General features: G+C 43.3%; 1 protein-coding gene and 1 long non-coding RNA gene across 3 annotated transcripts in view; one reads left to right on the top strand and one right to left on the bottom strand.

The window, feature by feature from the left end:
• The window catches only part of LOC143820409 (uncharacterized), a 34,241-nt gene extending 23,823 nt beyond the window's left edge, over positions 1 to 10,418 (bottom strand). The window contains exons 1-2 of the long non-coding RNA XR_013225335.1: positions 10,194 to 10,418; positions 7,834 to 8,480 (exon numbers count right to left, since the gene is read on the bottom strand). This is a non-coding gene — a long non-coding RNA (uncharacterized LOC143820409). The remainder of the gene's footprint in view (positions 1 to 7,833; positions 8,481 to 10,193) is intronic.
• CBX3 (chromobox 3) overlaps positions 1 to 22,497 on the top strand; it is a 294,217-nt gene that overhangs the window by 132,255 nt on the left and 139,465 nt on the right. The gene's annotated exons all lie outside the window — the stretch shown is intronic.

The following is a 22,497-nucleotide window of genomic DNA, read 5'->3' on the forward strand; positions in this document are numbered from 1 at the left end:
CCTCACACTGATAAGGGGAGGAAAAAAAGACACCAAATGACACCCATTTTTGCCTTTCCTGGGGCTAATGGGGGGGTCAGTTTTAGTAAGTAAAATCATAGGGCAGGTGGCTCTGGTTGGAAGCAAGGTCACATGTGGGTGTTTAGCTTTAAAAATGCTGGAAAGACCCAATCACAGATCTCTCCTGTACTTCAACTCTCAGCACAGAAATTGATATTTGGAAGGAAGGTGTATGGCTTCCAATCCTGTGTTTCTCTTGTAATGAGGGAAGAGGGGACACTTACAGAGGACAATCAGGGGTTGGGGTGTTTTGCTCGGGTTGGCTGCCTATTTTCCCCTCATAGTGCCCCCCCCACAAACATCATTTCACCTCAGCTGGACTCCAAGTTTGGGTGCGGGAGGTTGAAATTACAGGATGTATCAGTAAATGTGGTTAATTCCTGCATGTTTGTGTGGCTGACAGTCAGATCAGGCATCTATGAAATGACTTTTGTCACACATGTTATGTCTTTTGGCCCTGAACAAACATGAGTGGGACTCTGCATTTGTGGATGCAGCTGCTAGGTCCAACCTCAGCAAGCAGTCCTGGGCACTGCTGGATAGAAGTTCCACTGACCTCAGTAAAAGTGACTTTGGCATTGGATGAGGCTGGTTAATGTTGGAATATGAAAGATCTGTAGTGTGCAGGATTGAACAGAATATGAAGAATGCCCTGAAGGGGGCATCAGAGGAGATGTGTATTTGGTACTGTAGGAACTTCCTGATCTTTTTCAAATACGCTCCTCTTATTGGCTCCTTTGGAGACTTCCTGCTCCTTTGGTCATACTTCTTCCCTGCTTGCCTCCACAACAAACAGAATGAAAGAACTGAACAGTTAGACAGTTAGACATCTCTCTCCTCTTTCTATACGAAGTTTATCTTCATAACAAAACTATATTGTTATTTTAAGCAGCTTGGTGCTTCTCACTGTTGAATATTTAAACTGACAACAGATAATACATGGCAGGCAAAAGTCTGCCTCATCAAAAGCACCTCAAATACTGATGGAGATGAGTTTTAAGGAAGATGAAAGAAGAGGCTGCCCTTTGAAAATGTTGTGTAATTTTCAAAAATGGGAATTTATTATCACAGATCAGCACTATGTGGAGCTGAGCAACCCTTGGAACTGAGTTAGAGAAAATATAACGTTAATTTGATTTTGTCTTCTGGATGTCTTCCAGTTCCCTAACAGCTGGGACCGCACAGAAGCAAAGGGTGAATTATGCCACTTGTCACAAGGAAAAGAAAACACTGACATTGTTTTCCTCCAATAGCATCCCTTCTTTTCTGCATCCAACACAAACTCTCTGTCATCACCTTCAGAGCATTCTTGTGAATTTTCCAGACTTCTATTTTTTTTCTTCAGTCTTGTGATTTTGCAGCCCTCTGTTCAAAAAGGTCTCTTGCGTGCTTTGTAGATGTTTTTTTTTCCATTCTGCTTCCTACACCCACAAGTCCCCCACGAACCTCCTATGGTGCAATTATCTTTCACCATTGTTTCAAATAATAAGCATTCTGAGTTGATACTCCTTGGCATGGTTTAAGGTTTTAGGGAGCTGGGGCTGAGACACCCATCCAGTTATTCCTGAACTCATCCAGCTGGGGGGCTCAAGTTCATGGTGGTCAGCCAAAAGGTTCATCATGGAGCACCAGATGGACAGTCTGCAGTCTATGACCAGGAGCCAGGTGACTGGATGGGGCCAGTAACCCAAAGTCACCCTGATGTGAAGACGTACTTTGGGTGGGAGGTCATGGAAATGAAGCGGGAGCTTAAGGTTTAGCTCAATGAGGTGTTGGGGGCACTGGCTATGCACTTCATGGGAGAGAAGAAGTAGGTGGAGGCCTATGGATGCTGTGTCCTCACAATGTATGTGGAGAAAAGGGACGAGAAAGAGCCAGGTACCTCATCCTTGGGAATGCCAGCAACATCGACTACAGATGGGGCCCAGATGCAGGAGTATGTAATGGTCGCAGCTCCCCAGCAGCCAAATCCAGAGTGTTTCCAAGAGCTGGGGAAGCTCCACACCTTTTTCTATGTAAACATTCTAAAATGTTTTATGTAAACCGCCCAGAGCCGTAGGGAAGGGCGGTATAAAAATCTAAATAAATAAATAAATAAATAAATAATAGATGGTTCCACAGAGAAGCTGTCCTTGTTCCTGGTACAGGTGCAAGCCTACATGGATGATTGTGGCCATTTGTTCCTGGAAGGGGTATAAAAGGTGCACCATGTGGGCACTTTCCTCAAGAAAATATACTCTCCCTAAAGAAAGCCGAACTGCCTCGATCCAGCTGGCCCCACAGGTCATCCATCAGGGCAACCAACATCTCCATCCCGTGGCCAGGATGGAAGCCATACTGCTATGGGTCAAGCGCTGAAGTTTCCTCCAAGAATGTTAGGAGCTAGCCCACAGCTTCAGTTGTGGTGCCCAAAACAGAACACAGTACTCCAAGTGAGGTCTTAACAGAATGGATATCAGGAACCAAGTGGTTGAAACCCAGCAAATCCACACAACAGACATCTCTCTCAGGCTTCAGGCTGAAGCTTTAAGTAAGTCTTTATTTGGAGAATCAGAACAAAGATCAGCACTTCATATCAGCTCATAAACAGTATTCTTAACAGACACACTAGGGTAGGGGGTTACATAGCTTATATATTGTGCTGTGGGGTGGGGGGAGGGAACACCGATTCACACATAAAGGGCAATACAGTTTTCTCTGGTCTACAAGGTGCCAAAACAGCCCATCCAGCCATCTGGTATTTAGTCTGAGCTCCCAACAAGGACATCCTTGCAAGAGAAGATAAGGGAGGGAACACGGGAGGATGCTTTGAAATGCAAGAGGGGAAAAGAAGAGGCACTTTCGAGTGGGCCCAGGAAGATGCCACAACACAGCAGGAGATACAGGAGCACAAAGGAATGAGGTGAACCTCAAAAGGGACGAATACCACAGATCAGGAAACAGGGGCTCATGACAGTGGAGTGATCTGGACACCACAGTTCTTTTAAAACAGCCCCAAATCCCGTTTGCCTTTTTAGTCACTGTTGACTCGTGTTCAGTCTACTAAGACTACCAGATCCTTTTAATATGTACTATTGCCAAGACAAGTCTCGCCCATCCTATATTGATGCATATGATTTTCCTTACCTAAACAAATAACTTTACATTTATCATTATTAAAATTCATTTTAGCCCAGTTTTCTAGCCTGTCAAGATAACCCTGTATTCTGATTCTGTCTTCTGCTGTGTTTGCTACCCCTCCCACTTTCACTTTAGGAAGAACTCATTAAAATCGGGGTGGGGGGAATATCAACAGGGCACATGCTTTTATTCAAGGCTTGCACGGTAGATTTTCAATAGTAGCAAAACTGTATCTAATTAAATCCTTCATTAGCATATCATTAGTTGCCCTAGCTTTGGTCAGGTAACTGACCTGAGCCCATCTTGGTCTGTTTCCTTTACAAGCTATTCTTTCTGAATTATACTTAAATAAGATAGAACCTCATAAATGTTTTTTTTAATGCTGCTGTAACCTAATGGTTCTTTTATGAGAGAACAGAAATGTAATTCTCCCATGTAGAGCCTGGCCAAACAGGAATCTTTTTATACATCCACAAGTGAGGAAGTACCTTGGCTGACAGAGTCGGTGGGTGAAGTGCAGATTTTATTACCCCATTGACACAGATGAACCACAAAAACAGTCAGCTTTTATGGCTTGTAAAATCAGCAATTGCAAAGGAGCAACCTCATGTGAATGAGGCCCGAAGGAGATGAGGAAAGACAATGGTCATTCATGGGCTACGCCAGCCAAAGAGGAGTTCTCCTTAGGGCAAAGAGCAAACTCATAACAGGCAGACCCTGGAGGTCTGACCTTGAGTATCACTTGCTGCCCTAACACTCAATCAGATTCATATGATGGACCAAATGCATTAGTCCTATTGCCACTAGTTGCTGAATTAGGCAGTGGAATTCATTGGCTTATTGCAGACATACCTGGTGTCTGCCTACCAGGGCTGGTTCCAGATTTTCTCAGATTACTCTCCTCTTGTGCCCACCCCAAGGGACTCATGGCCTCCTTTCCTCCCTCCCTCCCACCATCATGCCTCCCACCTCCTTACCTATGCTTTCCAAGTATGCTCACAAGCACTCCCAGGGCCCATGCTCAAAGCTGCCTGTGGTCCTTTCCCCAGGAGCATCAAACAGTGAATGCAGCAGGGGTCATGGGGTGGAGTGTTAGCAAGTGAGTGGGCAGGACATGCCTTTCCTGAAACCCTGGGCCCTAAGAGCTGAAGGATAAGTATTGGTAGACTTGTAGTAAAGACTTAATATTGTGAAAGATAGCAGAGTGCCTTAGAAAGGCATGTTTGCCAACATGGTATTTAACTAATATAACAACTATTTATTAGAGAACTTAATTCTACAAACTTAAATATAAGGTTCCTATTCTAATTTAAATAGCTGGATGGAGAGAGATGTTTAAGGCATCTCCCTTCCATCATGTTGTGGGCTTGAGAGATGGAGAAGAGAAAGAGACTGAGGAAACAGGAAATTACCCTCTAGGGACAAGTCAGTGAGATGAAAGGTGAGTGGTCAGTGTTCCTGTCTATCTTGCTAATTCTGTGATTAAGTGAGTTCCTGTTACAGTCTCACACAAGTCAGGAGGCATCGCACAGAGAGCTATTTCCAACACCCCCTCTCAATGACTCCTGAACTTAGTATACAGGGTTCATTTGACTTCTATCATCTGAATATGGGTTCAGGAAGTGGCTTCATCAAGAGGCCCACCAGTATGTCTTCCAATGTGCAGTAAACCACTTCAATGGTTCCAGCCTCTTGCATGTTTGTCAGTAGACGATACTTCATGTTAATATGATTGGTGCATTTCTGTGTGTCTTCTCATTTAGACACATTTCTATTGTCTCCATACAGTGGTATGAGCAGTGGTACAGCTGTGCCCAAGTCCTTTAGAACTTGACAGATCCTCTGTAGCTCCTGACAGCCATGGGCAGCAGACACGTATTCTGCATCTAACGTGAATATTGTCATAGTCTCTTCTTTGAAGCTGGCCCAGCTAATCATGCCATTGCCACAAAAGTAAATACTAGTTGATTTCCTGTCTAGAATCACTTGCTCAATAAGCGTCAGTAAAAATCCCAAGTTTGGGGTAGGAACTAGCTGCCAGTTTAAGCTTAAGATCTTCAGTACCCTTCAAATATTTAACAACTCTTTTAAAAACAATCCAGTTTGTAATGGTGAGTTGCTCTACCTTTCTGCATAAATGACCAACTGAAGTTGAAATGTCTGGTCTAGATAGAAAGCTACAGAAGCTTTCCTAAAGCTTGGTGATGTCTAATGTTGTCTGTTAGCTCTGCTTTGTGTAGTTTACACTCAAAGTTTAGGTGCATGACTAGAATCTTGAAGATTTAAAAGTGTCACTAAGTCTTTTCTGTTCTTGGTGGATGAGGAAACTTCCCTTTTCACCTCTTTGAATTCCTAAGTAGTGGCGTATAGCTCTAAGATTCTATATCTCCACTTCTTTGACTAGATGACGCACAATCTGTTTGCTATGTTGATTTTCATAAGCCAAAATCAGATAATCAACATAAATTAGCATATAAGCCCATTTGCCATTATTGTACTTGATGTACAAGCACAGGTCAACTTCACTTCTTTTAAAGTCTGCTTGTAGCAACATGTCATTGAGTTTCCATGTTCCAGGCTCTGGCTGATTGTTTGAGCCCATAAATACTCTTTTGCCGTTTGCAAACAAGATCTGCTTTGTCTCTGTCTATGAAGCCTCGAGGTTACTGCGTGTAGATTTCTTCTTTCATACTGCCATGCAAGAAAACAGTTTTGACATCTAGGTGGTCAACATGCATATTCTTGCTGGCTGGTGTGTTTAACAACTGAAGCAAAAGTGTCATCAAACTCCAAATCATGTTTCTGTGCATATCCTTGTACAACAAGCCTGGCTGTGAGAGGCTTTAATTCTAAATAAGTAAACTCTTTGAATTAAAGTTTCTTTTTTTAGAAATGCAAACATTTACTTTGAAGGCATGGTCAGAACTGGCTCACAAAGCATAGGGTAGAGAATATAGGGACTTGAGAGGTGCGCCCTCTCCCCTGGGAACTCGAACCAGGCACAGTGCAAAAGAAGTCATAATATGGAGATCATAGTCCAGGCATCAGGGGACAGGAAGATGTGGGAATTAAGGAGACAGAACGGGGAGGGAAATAGAAGGCAATAAGGAAGGGGAGGGGAGGAACATTTGGGGACGTTGGTATGCATAAAATACAACAGCAGGAAATCAACCTGGATTACATCAGGGCATACATCAGGTTAGATGGACACACTAAATCACACCAGATATATAATCATGGCAGAAATACATGGGGATTTCTGACACTGGCTTTGTAGCACTGGATCCCACCTTCTGTATCATGTTTCAGCTTAAAGACCCATTTACAGCTGATTGCTTTATGTCCAGGAGGTAGCTCATCCACAACCAAGAACTATCAGCATCCCTGGGGACTGGGGTCCTGAGGCACTGATGGAGGGGGGAACATGGAAGGTGATTTTTCTCATCACCAGAGTAGGTTGGGATTTGGTTTTATGATTTTTATGTTTTTATGTATTGGAGTTTTATTCTTATTGTAACCCGCCATGAGTCAATTCTGAGAGCGGTGAGTAAGAAATTTAATAAATAATAATAAGAGATGGAGGAGAAGAGAAAGAGACTGGTGAAACAGGAAATTATCCTCTATGGACAGGTCAGTGAGAGCAAAGGTGAATGGTCAGCCTTCCTATCTATCTCACTAACTCTATAGTGAAGAGAGTTCTTCATACAGTCTCACACAAGTCAAGAGGCATTGCGCAGAGAGCTACTTCCAACAACAGCTACCCCCCCCCAATGATACATTTATGCCAGCCCTCCCACCCATGGTAAGCAACTTCCCACCCTCACCTTCAGTTGCCCATACTCAATCAAGTAAACAATGGGGGCATCGGATGACTTTGCAGATGCTATGACATCACTTCCAGGTGATTTTTGATACTCCTTCCTTCCAGGCTCCAATCCCCCAAAAGCTCCTGGCTGGCAACACTGGTTCACTGTAAAGGTTGCTGGATTCAAAGAAGGTACATAGTAGACAACACCTGATGGTTTGAACACTGTAGTTTGAACACACATGAAACTGCCTTATACTGAATCAGACCATTAGTCAATTGAGGTTAGAATTGTTGGCTCAGATTGGAAAGTTGACAACTGCTCTCTAGAAGCTCAGGCAGAGGTCTTTCAGGTCACCTGTCATTTGGTCCTTTCAACTGGAAATGCTGAGGATTAAATCTGGGGCCACTGAGCCACCCAACACTGTTTGATATGTTTCTTCCAAATCCTGGATTTTCACCCATGGGTAACAAGCTTTCTTGCTAGCTTCACAGACACATTAGGCATGCACAGGCAAAGCAAAGGCCTGATATATGGTTCACAGTCCTTTCAGAGGCCTTGAGATATTAATACATATCAACAGATAGACACAGATAAGAACCAGTGGCTGTTTCCTCTGCAGGTAAGTCTTCCATGGGCTGCCCTCTATGGTTCAGTCTACAAAACCATTGTATTATATGCCATTCCCAGTTTTTACATGACATTTGTGTTCCTCTGCTATGTATCTCATTTGCAGCTGACATATGAAGTGTCTTGTTTTTCTCCTCAGATATCTAACTCAAGAACTGTTTGATACTCAGCATACTCCTCACACACACTCACATGCAGTGGCTCTTGAAACACTTACATTTTATTCACATGGCACACAACAGTGATGGATGTCAGGAGTCTGCCAGAATCATCTGATTAGGTTCCAGGGTGTCTGGATGAACAGCAGCAATCAAGCCTGCTGTTTTTTTCCATGGTCATACTTCAGTGGAGAGGACACATCAAACACGACCTCCCAAAGCCACTTAGATGGGGGTAACATCACAAGACAGTTTGGAAAAAAAGCAAAGAAATGCATAATATTTACTACAGAATGGGTCCCCATTTGGGAGAAAATCGGGATATAAATAAAGTAAACAACTACACTGTCATTTTATGCTGTCATCCTCCTTGAGTCCCAGTGAGAACAGCGGACTGTATATGAAAATAAATTAAAAAGTAGGTAAAATTAATGAATGGGTATTTTTTAATGAGGTCATGAGGCCACAGAATGCAGGAAGCTCAAGGTAAGATGTCATTATGCAATGTTGATCCAGCTATTTGTGGTTTAAATACACTTACATAAAATGAACAGGTAATGAGATCCTATCCATTCCATCTGAAGAAGCAGGCTGTCATCCACAAAAAAATTTATGACAGAATAAAAAATTTGTCACAATTCCTCGAGTAAGAGTTTGGGTTGTCCTGTTAGTCATACACAGCTTGCCACACTATGTTCAGCAACACCTGGAGGACAGAGCAGGGAGGGGATATTAACCGTGCTGAACAGGCTGCCAAGCAAAGAGTAAGCACAGAAAATGATCTCCCCTCGTGATAGAGGCAGCCTAGACCCAAGTCTCCTGGTCCAACAAGCCAATTTTTACATTCCTTCTTGATGGGGCCCTTTGCATATGTTGCTCTGAGCACTCTGTCCACCCCCACCACCACCACCCCCATACCCCTTGCCAGTCTTACAAAGAGAAAAGAGAACATTTCAGATGATTTGGCTTGCTCTTCCTTCCCCTCAGTGCTCCTTAAGGCAATAGTCAGGCAAAAAAGGAAAGGCAATACATCTCTGAGATTCAGTCTTGCATTCCCAAGAAGGAAAAAGTTCCCCCAGCTCCATGCAGTCCTTTTAGCACAATGTTTGCAGAGTCATGTTGCAAAGAACGAACAATTATATAAATAGGATGTACCAGTATTTATCATATCCATCAGAGCTACGTTACTCCCGACTGTATATTTAAGCCATAAACTCTGTTTTCTCCTTGAAACACTGGAATGTGGTGCCTCCCTTGCTGCAGACCAAACCATAAAATTCTGTTCTAAATTAAACAAATGTCACCTGGCTGGCTCAGGCCAGTCAGAGCTGTCTGTTAAGCCTCAGGAAAATCTGGCTTCTTTCATCAAGAGTTTAAGAGCCACTACTCAGAATGTTACAAATTCCCACACAGATGGAGGAAGAAACCTGACCACAAGAGAGATTTGATTGGCAGATGGTTCTGGACAAACAAAAGGTAAGGAAGTATTTCTTTGCATGACAAGTCCTTAACCCGTGGGGTTCCTGGCAACAGGAAGTGGCAACAGGCATGGCTGGCTTTTTAAGAGCAAGCAGACAAATTCATGGGAGTTCAATCTGTCAATGGCAATTAGCCATTGATTGTGAAGAAAAGAACTTTCATGCACTCAAGCTAATCAATCCACACTGGAGACAAACAAGGAAGTCCTGTTTGGGAGGCTGGAGAACAAGTGCTGGAATGAAAAATCTGGTCCAGCAAGACAATCTGTAAATTCTCACATCCTTAAGGGTCACAGAGGAATGGCTTGAGCACTTCCAGTAATAGCCATTTATTCATTTATTTACTCCATTATGCTCTGCCTTTAATCCCAGTGGGGACCCAAACTCCACTCTTCCTGCCATTTTATCCTCCATTAACCCATGAGCTAGGTTAGGCTGAGAGTGTATGACTGGCTGAAGGGCACCCAACAATGGCAGAATGGGGATTAAGATCTGACTCGTCCAGATCCTATACTGACACTGGAACCATAAGGCCTGCTTCATACTCTAAAAACAACTGACAAGATGTTTCTTCTCCATGTTGGGCTGGTAACTGTAGCTTCCAGTTCCTCATATCTATTCCTGTTCAGCCCTACATTTCCTTAGCTTAATTTTTTGTGTGTACGTTTCAAAGATTTTGGTGAGCTTGTTTAAAAGTTGCTTCAATCCTTATCCATTGTTCCTCTTAATATTTGTGAAACAGCCCTGTGGGTGGAGAGTGTCCTGGCTGCCTGAGATGGAATAGGACCAATCAGGGTGTGGCCAGCAAACCTGGCCACACCCTGATTGGCCCTCCCTCTCTAGCTCCCGCCCTCCTTCCCTGGACACTAGCCACTTTGCTCTCAGATGCCTGAGAGAGATACACAGAGAGCCCTGCCAAACCGCAAACGACCCGTGATTACCTGCTGTGGCTCCTGCTGCAAGGGAGAGAGACAGAGACAGATACAAACTGCAAATGATCCCCAAACTGCAAACGACCCTTGCTTCCCTGCTAGGAAGGAGCCCTGATTACCTCCTGTGGCTCCTGCTGAGAGAGAGAGAGAGATCTACGCCTGCTGGTATCTCCTGGGTCCTAGCGCCCATTGTATTCCGGTTGCAATGGGCTTTCTTGCTAGTCTCTTAATAAAACAACTTTCCAGTTACTTTGGACTGATATAGTTAGAGTTCCTGAAGGAAACATCCTCATAGATGCTGGAGAGCCCATGGTTACCCCTTTCACATTGCTTAATTCCCCAAACCAATTCTTTAAATCTAATTTGGGTAAGAAAAAGAGAAGGACTATTCAGTGACATTTACTTGCCTGAAGTGACACATTTAAAACAAAGATGCAAGCAGGTACCATTTTCCCCAAGCTGTTTTTTCATTTGTATTGCTCCCAAGAAGGCTTGGGGGGCAATGAGCCACACAGCATATGGAAAAGGTGAGTGCTTGGGCACTTCTCCCATAGGAGGGAGAGGAAATGAGAAGGGAGGGAGATTGGCAGTGAGAGCAAGACACAAGAACAAGTGGGGGGTTACACCATTCCATTATTGAGCATGCTATTTTTTTTTAAGGAAAGGGAGGTGAGGCAGGAGCCAGAAATGCCTATTCTCCTGACAGAAGCGTAAAATGCAAGCTGCAAATGGACTCCTGGGCAGCATCAGAGAAACCTACACATGTAGAATGCCAGGCGCAAAATCATCTAGAAGTCAATGGAACAAGAACACGCTGGCAAATAACAATTGCAGAAAAGGCCTAAAAGATGGTGTTATAATATCCCCCTCACCCCACTGTAAAATGCCTTATTCTACTCTCAGTTTGCCAAATTTCTGCCTTTCTCCATCACAAGTTTATAAGCAAGCACAGATGCCTTTCCATCTCCAGAGCAGCCTGCATCTCAGAACCACTTTGGCAGTGCAGCCACTGGCACATCATCTGCCAGGTCCTTCAGAATGCAGCCTGCTCTAGCAATAACAGTGAGCCACACAGCTAATTCAAAGATTTACAATGTAGTGATCAATCGAGAACTACAAATGCTCTGAGCAACTCCACTTGGAAACCCTGCTGGCTTAAAAATTAAAGCTCTCTACACTCATTAATGCAGGAAATGAAACTGAGAGATAAAATAAATCAACTGAAAAGCCAGCAATGCATAAATCATAAGCTGTGTCAATGCTCGGCTGTCAAAAGGCTGAGCAGGCACCTTGGAGTCTGGATTGGCATTGTGCAACACCCCCTACTTGGATATATGTCCCTCTAGGGACCAGCTCCTGCCATCAAGTTATAGAAGCAAGACAGAAATACAGTGCACAATCTGAAGTCCTGAAGCAACCACCATCAAGCCTGTACATTTATGATAACACCAGGAAGGCCTATGCAGAAACCAATGGGAGCTAAAAGTCAGGACTGATCTTCAATTTCCACCATTACTTTAGCATGTTCATGGGTAGAATTGTACAAATATGCTCTGTCTTGTTCCATTTTGTTTTCATATGATGTAATTGTCAGAGTTTTTGTTATATGATGTTTTAATTGTTGACATTCCCAACTTATTTATAATCTTTTTAATGACATTTCTATGTCACAGATGCAAAAATAATATTTAAGATTACATAAGCATAGTAGGAAATTCAGTGCACGGAAAAAGAAAACAACACTTACTGTTTTGTTTCTAACAAGAGAGAAGCAAGACTGAAGCACAGATTTTCAGGTCAATAGTAGGCATAACAATTTCACTAGCATTCCTATCCATATGCAGCTCCCTAGGCTGGTAGGAGATGAAGATTTGACAAGTTTCCTTCAATCCTTTGTTTGAAACTAAGACAGGATCCCATATGCTACAAGACCTGAGCATTTGCCCTTGATCCTGACAGCACTGAAACTTCAATCTAAAATTCCCTACATGCCCCCTTATGCAATCTTCAAGCTGCCACCTTCTAGGCAGTCTTTTCCAACTTTTTTTTACCATTGAGAAAATTCTGAAACAATCTCCAGGCCTTTAGAAACCCTAGAAGTGGCACAATCATGCAGAATATGGTTGGGAAGCATAGCGACATACAAATCCACCTGGGACCCCTTCCCTCTCAACCCCCTCCAGGCCCCATCATAGGCCATTTTCGGAGGGGCAGGCACGTCGCCATGACCATATGTGGTCAATATCACCTGATAAAAGTTTAACAAATTTAAAATATATATTTCCTAGAATCATAGAATCATAGAGTTGGAAAGGACCTCATGGGTCATCTAGGCTAACACTTGGCTTTTATTCCAGTGTTATTTCCCAACCAGAAACAGGATTTCATGAGTGCCTTGGCAAGACATTCTGTCAGCAGACATTAATAAATATGTTCTGCAGGTACTGATTCAACAGTACTATAAAACTTTAATACATCATCTGGAGCAATCGCAGCACCCAGAATGTGAGCTACCAAGATATAAACCACTTGGTGCCAGTCTCAAAGCTCTTTGACATCTCTCCTGCGAATAGGGATGATGGATGCATTTGTATCCTCAGTCTTGTAAGCCAGCTTGCCTTCTTTCCTGATCATTCTTGCCTACAATGTATAATTTGTAAAAAGTGGACACAAGGAGAGGTCCTGGTGTTTGTGGGGGTTTTGGGGGGAGGGGGGTTAAAGGTAGAACTGTGAAAAAGCTTGTTTTTTGTTCAGGAATACATACATAGCATTGCTGGTATTGCACTTGTGGTGCAGACCAAGTTTATAAACAACTTCAAGCCTCTATAGCAGGGGTAGTCAAACTGCGGCCCTCCAGATGTCCATGGACTACAATTCCCAGGAGCCCCCTGCCAGCGTTCGCTGGCAGGGGGCTCCTGGGAATTGTAGTCCATGGACATCTGGAGGGCCGCAGTTTGACTACCCCTGCTCTATAGGGTAGAATTCAAGCCTCTGTAGGGTAGAACACAACTTTACGAATAAGTACTAATATTTATTAAAATTAAAAACCCAAGGCTTATCTCCTAGCTTTAATAACATTAGTGCATACATACCCATGCCTCCACTGACCAGACGTGTTTCGACTTTATCAATGGTCAGACGTGAAATAAAAACAGCATACGTAAAATACAAGAATGACAAAGATAGTTATATGCAGAGTTAGCTCCTATGCATAAAATGACATTATATACTCTGGACACTATGGACCATCGTCAGTTCTGTGGATCAGAAGGCCAGATAAAGCATATTGAGGCCTCTCTGTTTCAACAGCAGGCCCTGGTCAAGGTAAGCACTTTCAGTGTCCAGTAAGTGCTATGTAGGAGCCAACCTTCTTCCAAAGTATGCTGCAGGCCAAGTGATTCCAAGCATAGCACGCAACAGCTGTAACCAAATGTATTACCAGGAAGCGGTAATAAACAAGTCTTTTCCAAGAAGAAGTATCCAGTTCCCTCTCACAATGGACTGAAGACCATACTGTAAGACTAGTACACAAGTACAAAGCATAGTTAGCACACCAAAGTGAACATTGGAATATCTTGGTTTGAGGAAAGGGAGGAAGCCTTACTTTAGGAACAGCAGCAGATTTGGAATAGACCTGTTGACTTCTGTGTGAAAGCCAGAAATAGCGCTATGTGGCCAAAAGTGACTCAATACAAGATTATTTTAAGGCTGCTCTCTATGCTCCATGGATTTGTCAAGCCCTGTTTCAAAGTCACTAAGGTAGTAGCTGCCACCTCATTATTCTCTGAAATTAACTGTATATTCTCCTGCCTGTCTTCCATTGATTTCACCGGATTAGCCACTGGATGAGACAGAGTTCTAGTACTGTAGAAAAGAAAGAAAATGTTCTCTATGCCTACTTTTTTCACATGACATAATTTTGGAGATTTTTAATGTTCTCCTACACCACTTGAATCGACTTTTTACTATCTAAGCTCCATAAAGCATTAGCCTTTCCTCAAAGTAAAGAATCTCGGACCACATGATTACTTTAATTGCCCTTTTCAGCACCTTTTCCACCTTTTTGAGAAGGGGAATTCAGTGGGGGATGTCTTTTATCACTTCACTTAGTCCACCTTCCTTCCCAAGGGCAGCCCAAAACAGTTCACAACATGATTCCTCTCCACTACCACCTACCTACACTAAAATCTCCAGGTTTTTTCCCCTCTTCTCTGAATCCGTTCAAGATAATTTTCAGGGCTTGTAAAACAGAGCCGCTCCACCAGGCCTATGGTTGAGGCCTATAGAAACATCAACAATAACTACATAGTCAATAACATCTGGATGCCATACAGTTAATTTCATCTCAGCACTTTATTCCCCCCTCCCTCCCATTGGAGGGAAGGGGGTGAGCCCCTGGTTTTTAAAAAACAGATTGGTTTTAATAATAATTTAATGGTTTAATGGTTTTAATTGCATCATTGATGGATTAATGTTGTAAACTGCCCTGAGCCCCCTGGAAAGGGCAGCATAGAAATGAAATAAATAAATAAAAACAAATAAGGTTGAAGAGAGAGAGAGAGAGAGAGAGAGAGAGAGAGAGAGAGAGAGAGAGAGAGACTTTATTGCAGGTGTGTAAACTAAGATGTATGACCATAATTTTTATTATTTCTTTTATGTTATTTATTATCTGCCTTTCTCCTTGAAACTCAAAGTGGATTACACAATCTAAAGTCAATACAGTCAACAGGATGGGACATCCAATAAGTGTAATAAGGTTAGGAGTACAGAAATCTGAAACCAAGCAGAAAACGCAATATATAGTTTTTCCTCTTTCCTTTCCACACCCTTTCCAGAGAACAATTTTTGGTATTTTTTCTGGAGATCAGGAAGTTTTATAATTTATCAGTACAAATTCAATTGTGGGATTAACAGTGTAATCCTACACTGAGTTACCCCAGTCTAAACTCATGGGTTTCATTATGTGTGATATCTAAGTCTTCTATCAAATACTAGAAAGCCAGTGAAACGGCTGGCCTTAAAAATCCTGCAACAGACTTCCTTAGTTTTTTGTTAGGTTTTGGACTTGCAAGGCCTCTTCCTCCCACTAATTTGCCAATTTAAACTGATTCTCTTATCTCAATGCTATCTAGCTGCTGCAGTCTTCCTTGGTCCAAGATACAAATAATTACTCTTCCCTTGCAGTTTCACATTACTTAACTATCCACAACCTAAGTAGACAATTAAAGCACCTCCGTTCTTACCACACAGAAGAGAGCAAACTCTATTTACAAGGAAACCAGAGACAATCCAAGAATCTTGCTGCCCCAAGTGAAACTCAAGAGGTCAATCTCTTTAAATGTTATGGAGGATTTTGGCAAATGACTCCACTGCTGGGGCTCAGGCTTTTCTAATGCACAGTGCCAAGCTTCCTTCCTCCTGTACTTAGAACAGGCTGATGTATACCCCTTAATCTAAATTTCTCTGCAGATTTACCAGGCAGGAAATCCCAATGAAACATATCTTCAGAATTGCAGTTAAGCAAGTGAAAATGAGTGGCTGCATCAAGGGTACAACCTGTCATTCAATGTGACACCACTCAATCTGCTTTGTAGCTGCTTCTGCACTTGACAGAGTGCTAGCATAACCAATTTGATAAACCCAGATTAAAGGACGAGTGAGCACCCTATGTTCTTGAAGCCTTTTATCAAATCCCATAACTCACATTTTCATATCCTTCAACTGTCACTTAAACAAAGAGAAATGATTTCCCCTAATTTCTCATCCATCCCATCCTGTCCTCTTTAAACCAGATGTATAGAGTATATTCTGGGCCTTGTGCTCAAAGGAAGTATTTTCATTTTCCCTTCCTCTACGGAAATACAACAAACTGTTTTCTGTGTTGCCAAAGATTTGAAAGATGCTTGACTTTGGAAGCAAAAGTCATAAATGTTGTATTGGTAAATTCTCTAAAAGCTGAAGAACAACACAGCTCTGCTGTTACTTAAAGCTCTTGTCTGCAGATTATTCATTCTCATAGTTAACCTTGCCCTGCCCACTGCCATAAAAATCAGTTGTTAACAGGTTTGCTAGTTCCGAAATAGCCTATTTAAGATACCAACAACAGTGATAGAGATATGCAGAGGGAGTGTCTACCATAGTGCTGTTTCAAGGATCCTCTCACTCCTGCCTGTTGAAGAGCACCAAAGCACACTTGCTTCCTACAGAAGAAGCAAAGTGGCCAAAGGGACCCAGAAGCAGCAAGGCAGCAAGACCTAAGGCTGCAGAGCATCTCCTTGCCCCTGAACTCTTGAAGAAACAGAGTCTCCTATGATCACCTGTCAACTTGAATACTTGTCCTGACTCATGTGAATCAGCCCTCAAACAAGTTTGCAACAGTAGCCATGAAAGTGATAAAGTATGATTAATTCTAATTTGTAGTCATTCTCATGATATGCATGAGAAGTCCTGAGGTTTGGTAGGAAGGGGGTAGATCAGGAAGTGCATCTGCCTATCGTAGATGGAGTGCAATTGAAGACCTCATACTCAGCCAGGAATGTGGGTGTGATCCTGGATGCCTTCTTGTCAGTGGAAACAAAGGTCATGAGAGTAGCCCAAATGACATTTTTCCATCTATGCCAGCCGCGGCTACTAGCACCCTATCTGTTCCGGGAACACCTGACCACAGGGATCCATGTGGCAATCATCTCCAGACCGGATTTCTGTAATGCTTTACATGGGCCTTCCCTTGTCCTTGACCCGGAAACTACCGCTGGTGTAAAATGTAGCTGTTAGAGTTCTCACTGAAACATCATGGAGAGTTTGTATTCAACCAGTGCTGAGGCAGCTGCATTTGTTACCAGTTGAATACCAGATCAAGTTCAGGGTTCTGGTTTTGACCTTCAGGGCCATTCATGCTCTGGGCCCAAAGTATTTAAGGGACCATCTAACTTCCTATGCCCCTTGCAGAGTGTTACCCTCTGTGGGTATGAATAGGTTGGAGACCCCTGCCCCCTGGTCAAGTGCACCAGGCCTTGACCAGGGCCAGGGCTTTATTCCACTGTAAAACAATTTCTCAAACTTTCCAAATCATCAAAAAAATTGCAGTTTTCCTGCAATTAATGCTGTTGTATAATAAAGGAATAGCCACCCTGCTGTGTGCTATGCAGGACTTCATTAGTACTACTACACAAGGGGCCCAACATGGATGGGGTCCTATATGTGAGCTGCCTAACACTATAGTTCATCCAGTCTGTCCTCTGTCAAGATAGCCAGTGTGGTGCAGGATCTGGGAGACTTGGGTTCAAATCCTCAGTCTACCACGGAAGCTTGCTCGGTGAACTTGAGCCAGTCACATGCTCTTAGATTGACCTATCTCATGGGGTTGTTGTGATGATGAGACAATGAGAACAATGTTAGCTGCTTTGGGTCTCTGTTGAGGAGAATGGTGGGTTATCATTGAATAAATAAATGTACTTATACAGATGTTTAGGCACATCTAGAGATGTGTTTAGGCACATAGAGATGTGTTTAGGCACATCTAGAGATGGCTGTAGCCAAAGGATAGTGTCTGGGTGGCAGGTTAACATGGATAGAGAGGTGGTCGAGAGGCATTTAGCTGCACTGGATGAGTTCAAATCCCCTGGTCCAGATGAAATGCACCCGAGAGTACTCAAAGAACTTTCCAGAGAACTTGCACAGCCCTTGTCCATCATCTTCGGAACCTCTTTAAGGACTGGAGATGTCCCGGAGGACTGGAAAAGAGCAAACGTTATTCCGATCTTCAAAAAAGGGAGGAAGGATGACCCGGGAAACTACAGACCAGTGAGTCTGACCTCTGTTGTGGGGAAGATAATGGAGCAGATATTAAAGGGAGCGATCTGCAAACATCTGGAGGACAATTTGGTGATCCAAGGAAGTCAGCATGGATTTGTCTCCAACAGGTCCTGCCAGACCAACCTAGTTTCCTTTTTTGACCAAGTAACAGGTTTGCTGGATCGGGGAAATTTGGTTGATGTCATTTACTTGGATTTTAGTAAAGCTTTTGACAAGGTTCCCCATGATGTTCTGATGGATAAGTTGAAGGACTGCAATCTGGATTTTCAGATCGTTAGGTGGATAGGGAATTGGTTAGAGAACCGCATTCAAAGAGTTGTTGTCAATGGTGTTTCATCAGACTGGAGAGAGGTGAGTAGCGGGGTACCTCAGGGTTCGGTGCTCGGCCCGGTACTTTTTAACATATTTATTAATGATCTAGATGAGGGGGTGGAGGGACTACTCATCAAGTTTGCAGATGACACCAAATTGGGAGGACTGGCAAATACTCCGGAAGATAGAGACAGAGTTCAACGAGATCTGAACACAATGGAAAAATGGGCAAATGAGAACAAGATGCAATTTAATAAAGATAAGTGTAAAGTTCTGCATCTGGGTCAGAAAAATGAAAAGCATGCCTACTGGATGGGGGATACGCTTCTAGGTAGCACTGTGTGTGAACGAGACCTTGGGGTACTTGTGGATTGTAAACTGAACATGAGCAGGCAGTGTGATGCAGCGGTAAAAAAGGCAAATGCCATTTTGGGCTGTATCAACAGAGCCATCACATCAAAATCACAAGATGTCATAGTCCCATTGTATACGGCACTGGTCAGACCACACCTGGAGTACTGTGTGCAGTTCTGGAGGCCTCACTTCAAGAAGGACATCGATAAAATTGAAAGGGTACAGAGGAGAGCGACGAAGATGATCTGGGGCCAAGGGACCAAGCCCTATGAAGATAGGTTGAGGGACTTGGGAATGTTCAGCCTGGAGAAAAGGAGGTTGAGAGGGGACATGATAGCCCTCTTTAAGTATTTGAAAGGTTGTCACTTGGAGGAGGGCAGGATGCTGTTTCTGCTGGCTGCAGAGGAAAGGACACGCAGTAATGGGTTTAAACTTCAAGTACAACGATATAGGCTAGATATCAGGAAAAAGTTTTTCTCAGTCAGAGTAGTTCAGCAGTGGAATAGGCTGCCTAAGGAGGTGGTGAGCTCCCCCTCACTGGCAGTCTTCAAGCAAAGGTTGGATACACACTTTTCTTGGATGCTTTAGGATGCTTAGGGCTAATCCTGCGTTGAGCAGGGGGTTGGACTAGATGGCCTGTATGGCCCCTTCCAACTCTATGATTCTATGATTCTATGATTCTAAGATGACTATCCAATCTTATGCAGAGAATGCGCGACTGGGACTGTTTCTGCACTAAGGATATCATTCGGGTTTGCATTTTTAAAGAGTCAAGTTTGGTTTTAGGAGCTTGAGGGTTAGATCAGGCTGCACATCTCCATGGTGCCCTGTAAGGATTATGGGCCAGTAAGGTAGCTATGGAGGGACAGGCAAGGATTGTTAATATCGAACAATCTGTGCAACATGATTGAGGCGCTAACAGAAAACTCGAAGCAGAAGTCTAAGGTGCATGAAAGCTGAGAAGCAAAAAGGAAGCAGCATCAGAGGGCAGGGAACAAGAAAAGACAAGTGGACATATTAATTTTTAAACTAATGAACTTGAAAACCTCCATTGGTTGCTGTGGCTTAGAAAAACCAAGCAATTCATTGACTTCTGTGGTACATGACAATTCAATTCAGAGTTCAAGTAGAGTTCAGACTCTGATGGAGAATCATGAAAGATGAAACAAAGCGTTGTTTTCTCACTCATTGCTGTTAAAAATATCAGTGTGCTGGGGGCAATTCCACACCAGTGATTCCACTCCAGGCTGCTGCTGGTGGTTGTGGCAGAGCTGCATGCTCCACTGCTATCTAGAACCCACAAGGGACATATTTCAGTGGTGGACCTGGTCCACCCAGGATTTGTGCATCCCAATGGACGCATCCGGGGTGGAACAGTTCCGCCGTGAGGATGGGTGGAGTCTGTATGTGTGTGTTTCTACAGGAACACAGTCATAGAATCATAGAGTTGAAATGGACCTCCAGGGTCATCTAGTCCAGCCCCCTGCACAATGCAGGAACTCACAACTACCTGCCTACCCACAGGTTCTTTCTAGTATTTTACTGTAGCTCATATTTGAGTTCTTCTATCCCTTTCCTTTGCCAAATTCAGAGGTACTTGCAAAATCAATAGAGCATCAATATAGTAGCCTTCACCCTACCTCCACCCCAAACCATTGGAGGGATTTTTCAGACTTTGCTTTGATATGCCCACTAACCCCCTTCCCCTTCAGTGAAAGAAAGGATTTTTTCTCCTTACATAGGCAAGTCTTTAACTAGGGGGGGACAACCTCCCTAATAGCAATATACCACTGCAATGTGCCTGTACTTCAATACCTTATCCCCCCATCCCCGTTACTATACTCCTTTTCCCAATATTTGATATTTCAGGGAGAGTCAGGGATATTTGTTGTCTTCTGATTCTGGGGGAGCGTATCACAGAATAGCCTACTGGCCAGCTTCATTGTTCTCAACCAGCTAGAAACAGTTAGGTAACTAAAAGGTAAGTCCTGCTTGCTTGACTAGATGAGCCAGCACCTGACACATCTCCATTTCCTGCCTTAGTCAACCACAGAAATTTTTAAAAGCAGTTTGCAGCCCCAAACCTCCAAATATTGGAGTGAACCTTAAAGCAGAGGGCGCTTCTGCCCAAAGGCAATGTGATGATTCTCATGCATGCATGGGGGGGGAGAGGCGGGAGGAAAGTAGGGCGTTGCCCTTCTTCTAATAGTAGGTCAATATATCGATACAGCACATGACCATTAAAAAAGGCTAGTGCTGTGCCTGCCCAGACCTGGATAGCCCAGGCTAACGTGATCTCATCACGACTCAGAGGCTAAGCATGGTTGGGCCTGGTTAGTATTTGGATGGGTGACCACCAAGGAAAGTCAAGAGCTGCCATGCATAGGCAGGCAACGGCAAACCACCTCTGAACAGGTCTCTTGCCTTGAAAACCCCAAGGAGTTACTATAAATTGTCTGCAAGTTGACAGCAAAAAGAAACAGGTGACAACAGCACCATCTTTCAGGACACGCAATTAAATTGTGAGAGGATATAAAAGGTAAAGGTAAAGGTATCCCCTGTGCAAGCACCGAGTCATGTCTGACCCTTGGGGTGACGCCCTCTAGCGTTTTCTTGGCAGACTCAATACGGGGTGGTTTGCCAGTGCCTTCCCCAGTCATTACCGTTTACCCCCCAGCAAGCTGGGTACTCATTTTACCGACCTCGGAAGGATGGAAGGCTGAGTCAACCTTGAGCCGGCTGCTGGGATTGAACTCCCAGCCTTATGGGCAAAGCTGTCAGACAGCTGCCTTACCACTCTGCGCCACAAGAGGCTCACTGTGAGAGGATATACTATGAGAAAAAAACGCCAATGTGGCAGCTAGAAAACTTCCAGGAAGGAAGATGTGTGGCAGCTCTACAGTGCTACTTTCAGATCAACAGCTAAGAAAACACAGACCAAGGGCCTTGTGCACAAAAGCCCATTGTGCTTTGGAGTTCTAGTTTGGATTAGAACAACCCAATTGTGGAAGCAACCCTTTAGGAGCTGCATCCCAACTTTCTGAGTGTCCTGGTACAAACTATGTATTTATTGTGTTCACAATTAACTGTTTTAAGTTTACAAATTTTAATGGTGAGTTTTAAAGATAATAATACACAGGGTTGTAAGTAAAGAGGGAAAAAACGCCTGCCCCTTTAGTAGAGGCCTAGGTCCGTTCCGCACACACAGGATAATGCACTTTCGTGCTTTGGCAGCTGGATTTTCCAGTGCAGAACAGGAAAATCTACTTCTAAAGTGCACCTAAAGGGCATTATCTAAGGTGTGCAGAACGGGCCCTAGTGTGAGGGAATGGCTAATTCAAGCTTTGGTCATAAATAAAATCACCAGGTAAATAACATTGCTTTAATCTTTTCTCAAAGAAACAAGGTTTTTTTTTTCCTCCAGGTTGTTGGCAACTTTGAAAAGACACCCTAAATTTCTCCACCCTTTTGTTATGTACTTAACTAATAGATGCAAAACCTAAGCTGAGATGCCCTTAGTGGGCAGATGTTGGCCTGGGGATGACTGAAATATTGCTTTGCTTTTTAACAGCCTCCCAAAGAGTTCACCTCCAACACCATCATATGCATAAGGATGTCATTTTTAAAAATTCTATTTTAAGATAGCCTTGTTTTGCAGGGAAAGTCACCATTAAAGTCAATTTGGCGGGTAATTGCTTTGTAGCTGCCCAGGAGTCTGCCATATGATTACAAATGTCATGACTTGAAATTCCTTGGGTATCCTGCTGGAAAATCCTATTTGTCTTTACGTTCCCAGGCTATTTTATTATTAGAGATCTGTAAGTCCACTTCT

The sequence above is a fragment of the Paroedura picta genome, chromosome 11 (genome assembly GCF_049243985.1).
Source record: "Paroedura picta isolate Pp20150507F chromosome 11, Ppicta_v3.0, whole genome shotgun sequence".
NCBI lineage: Eukaryota > Metazoa > Chordata > Lepidosauria > Squamata > Gekkonidae > Paroedura > Paroedura picta.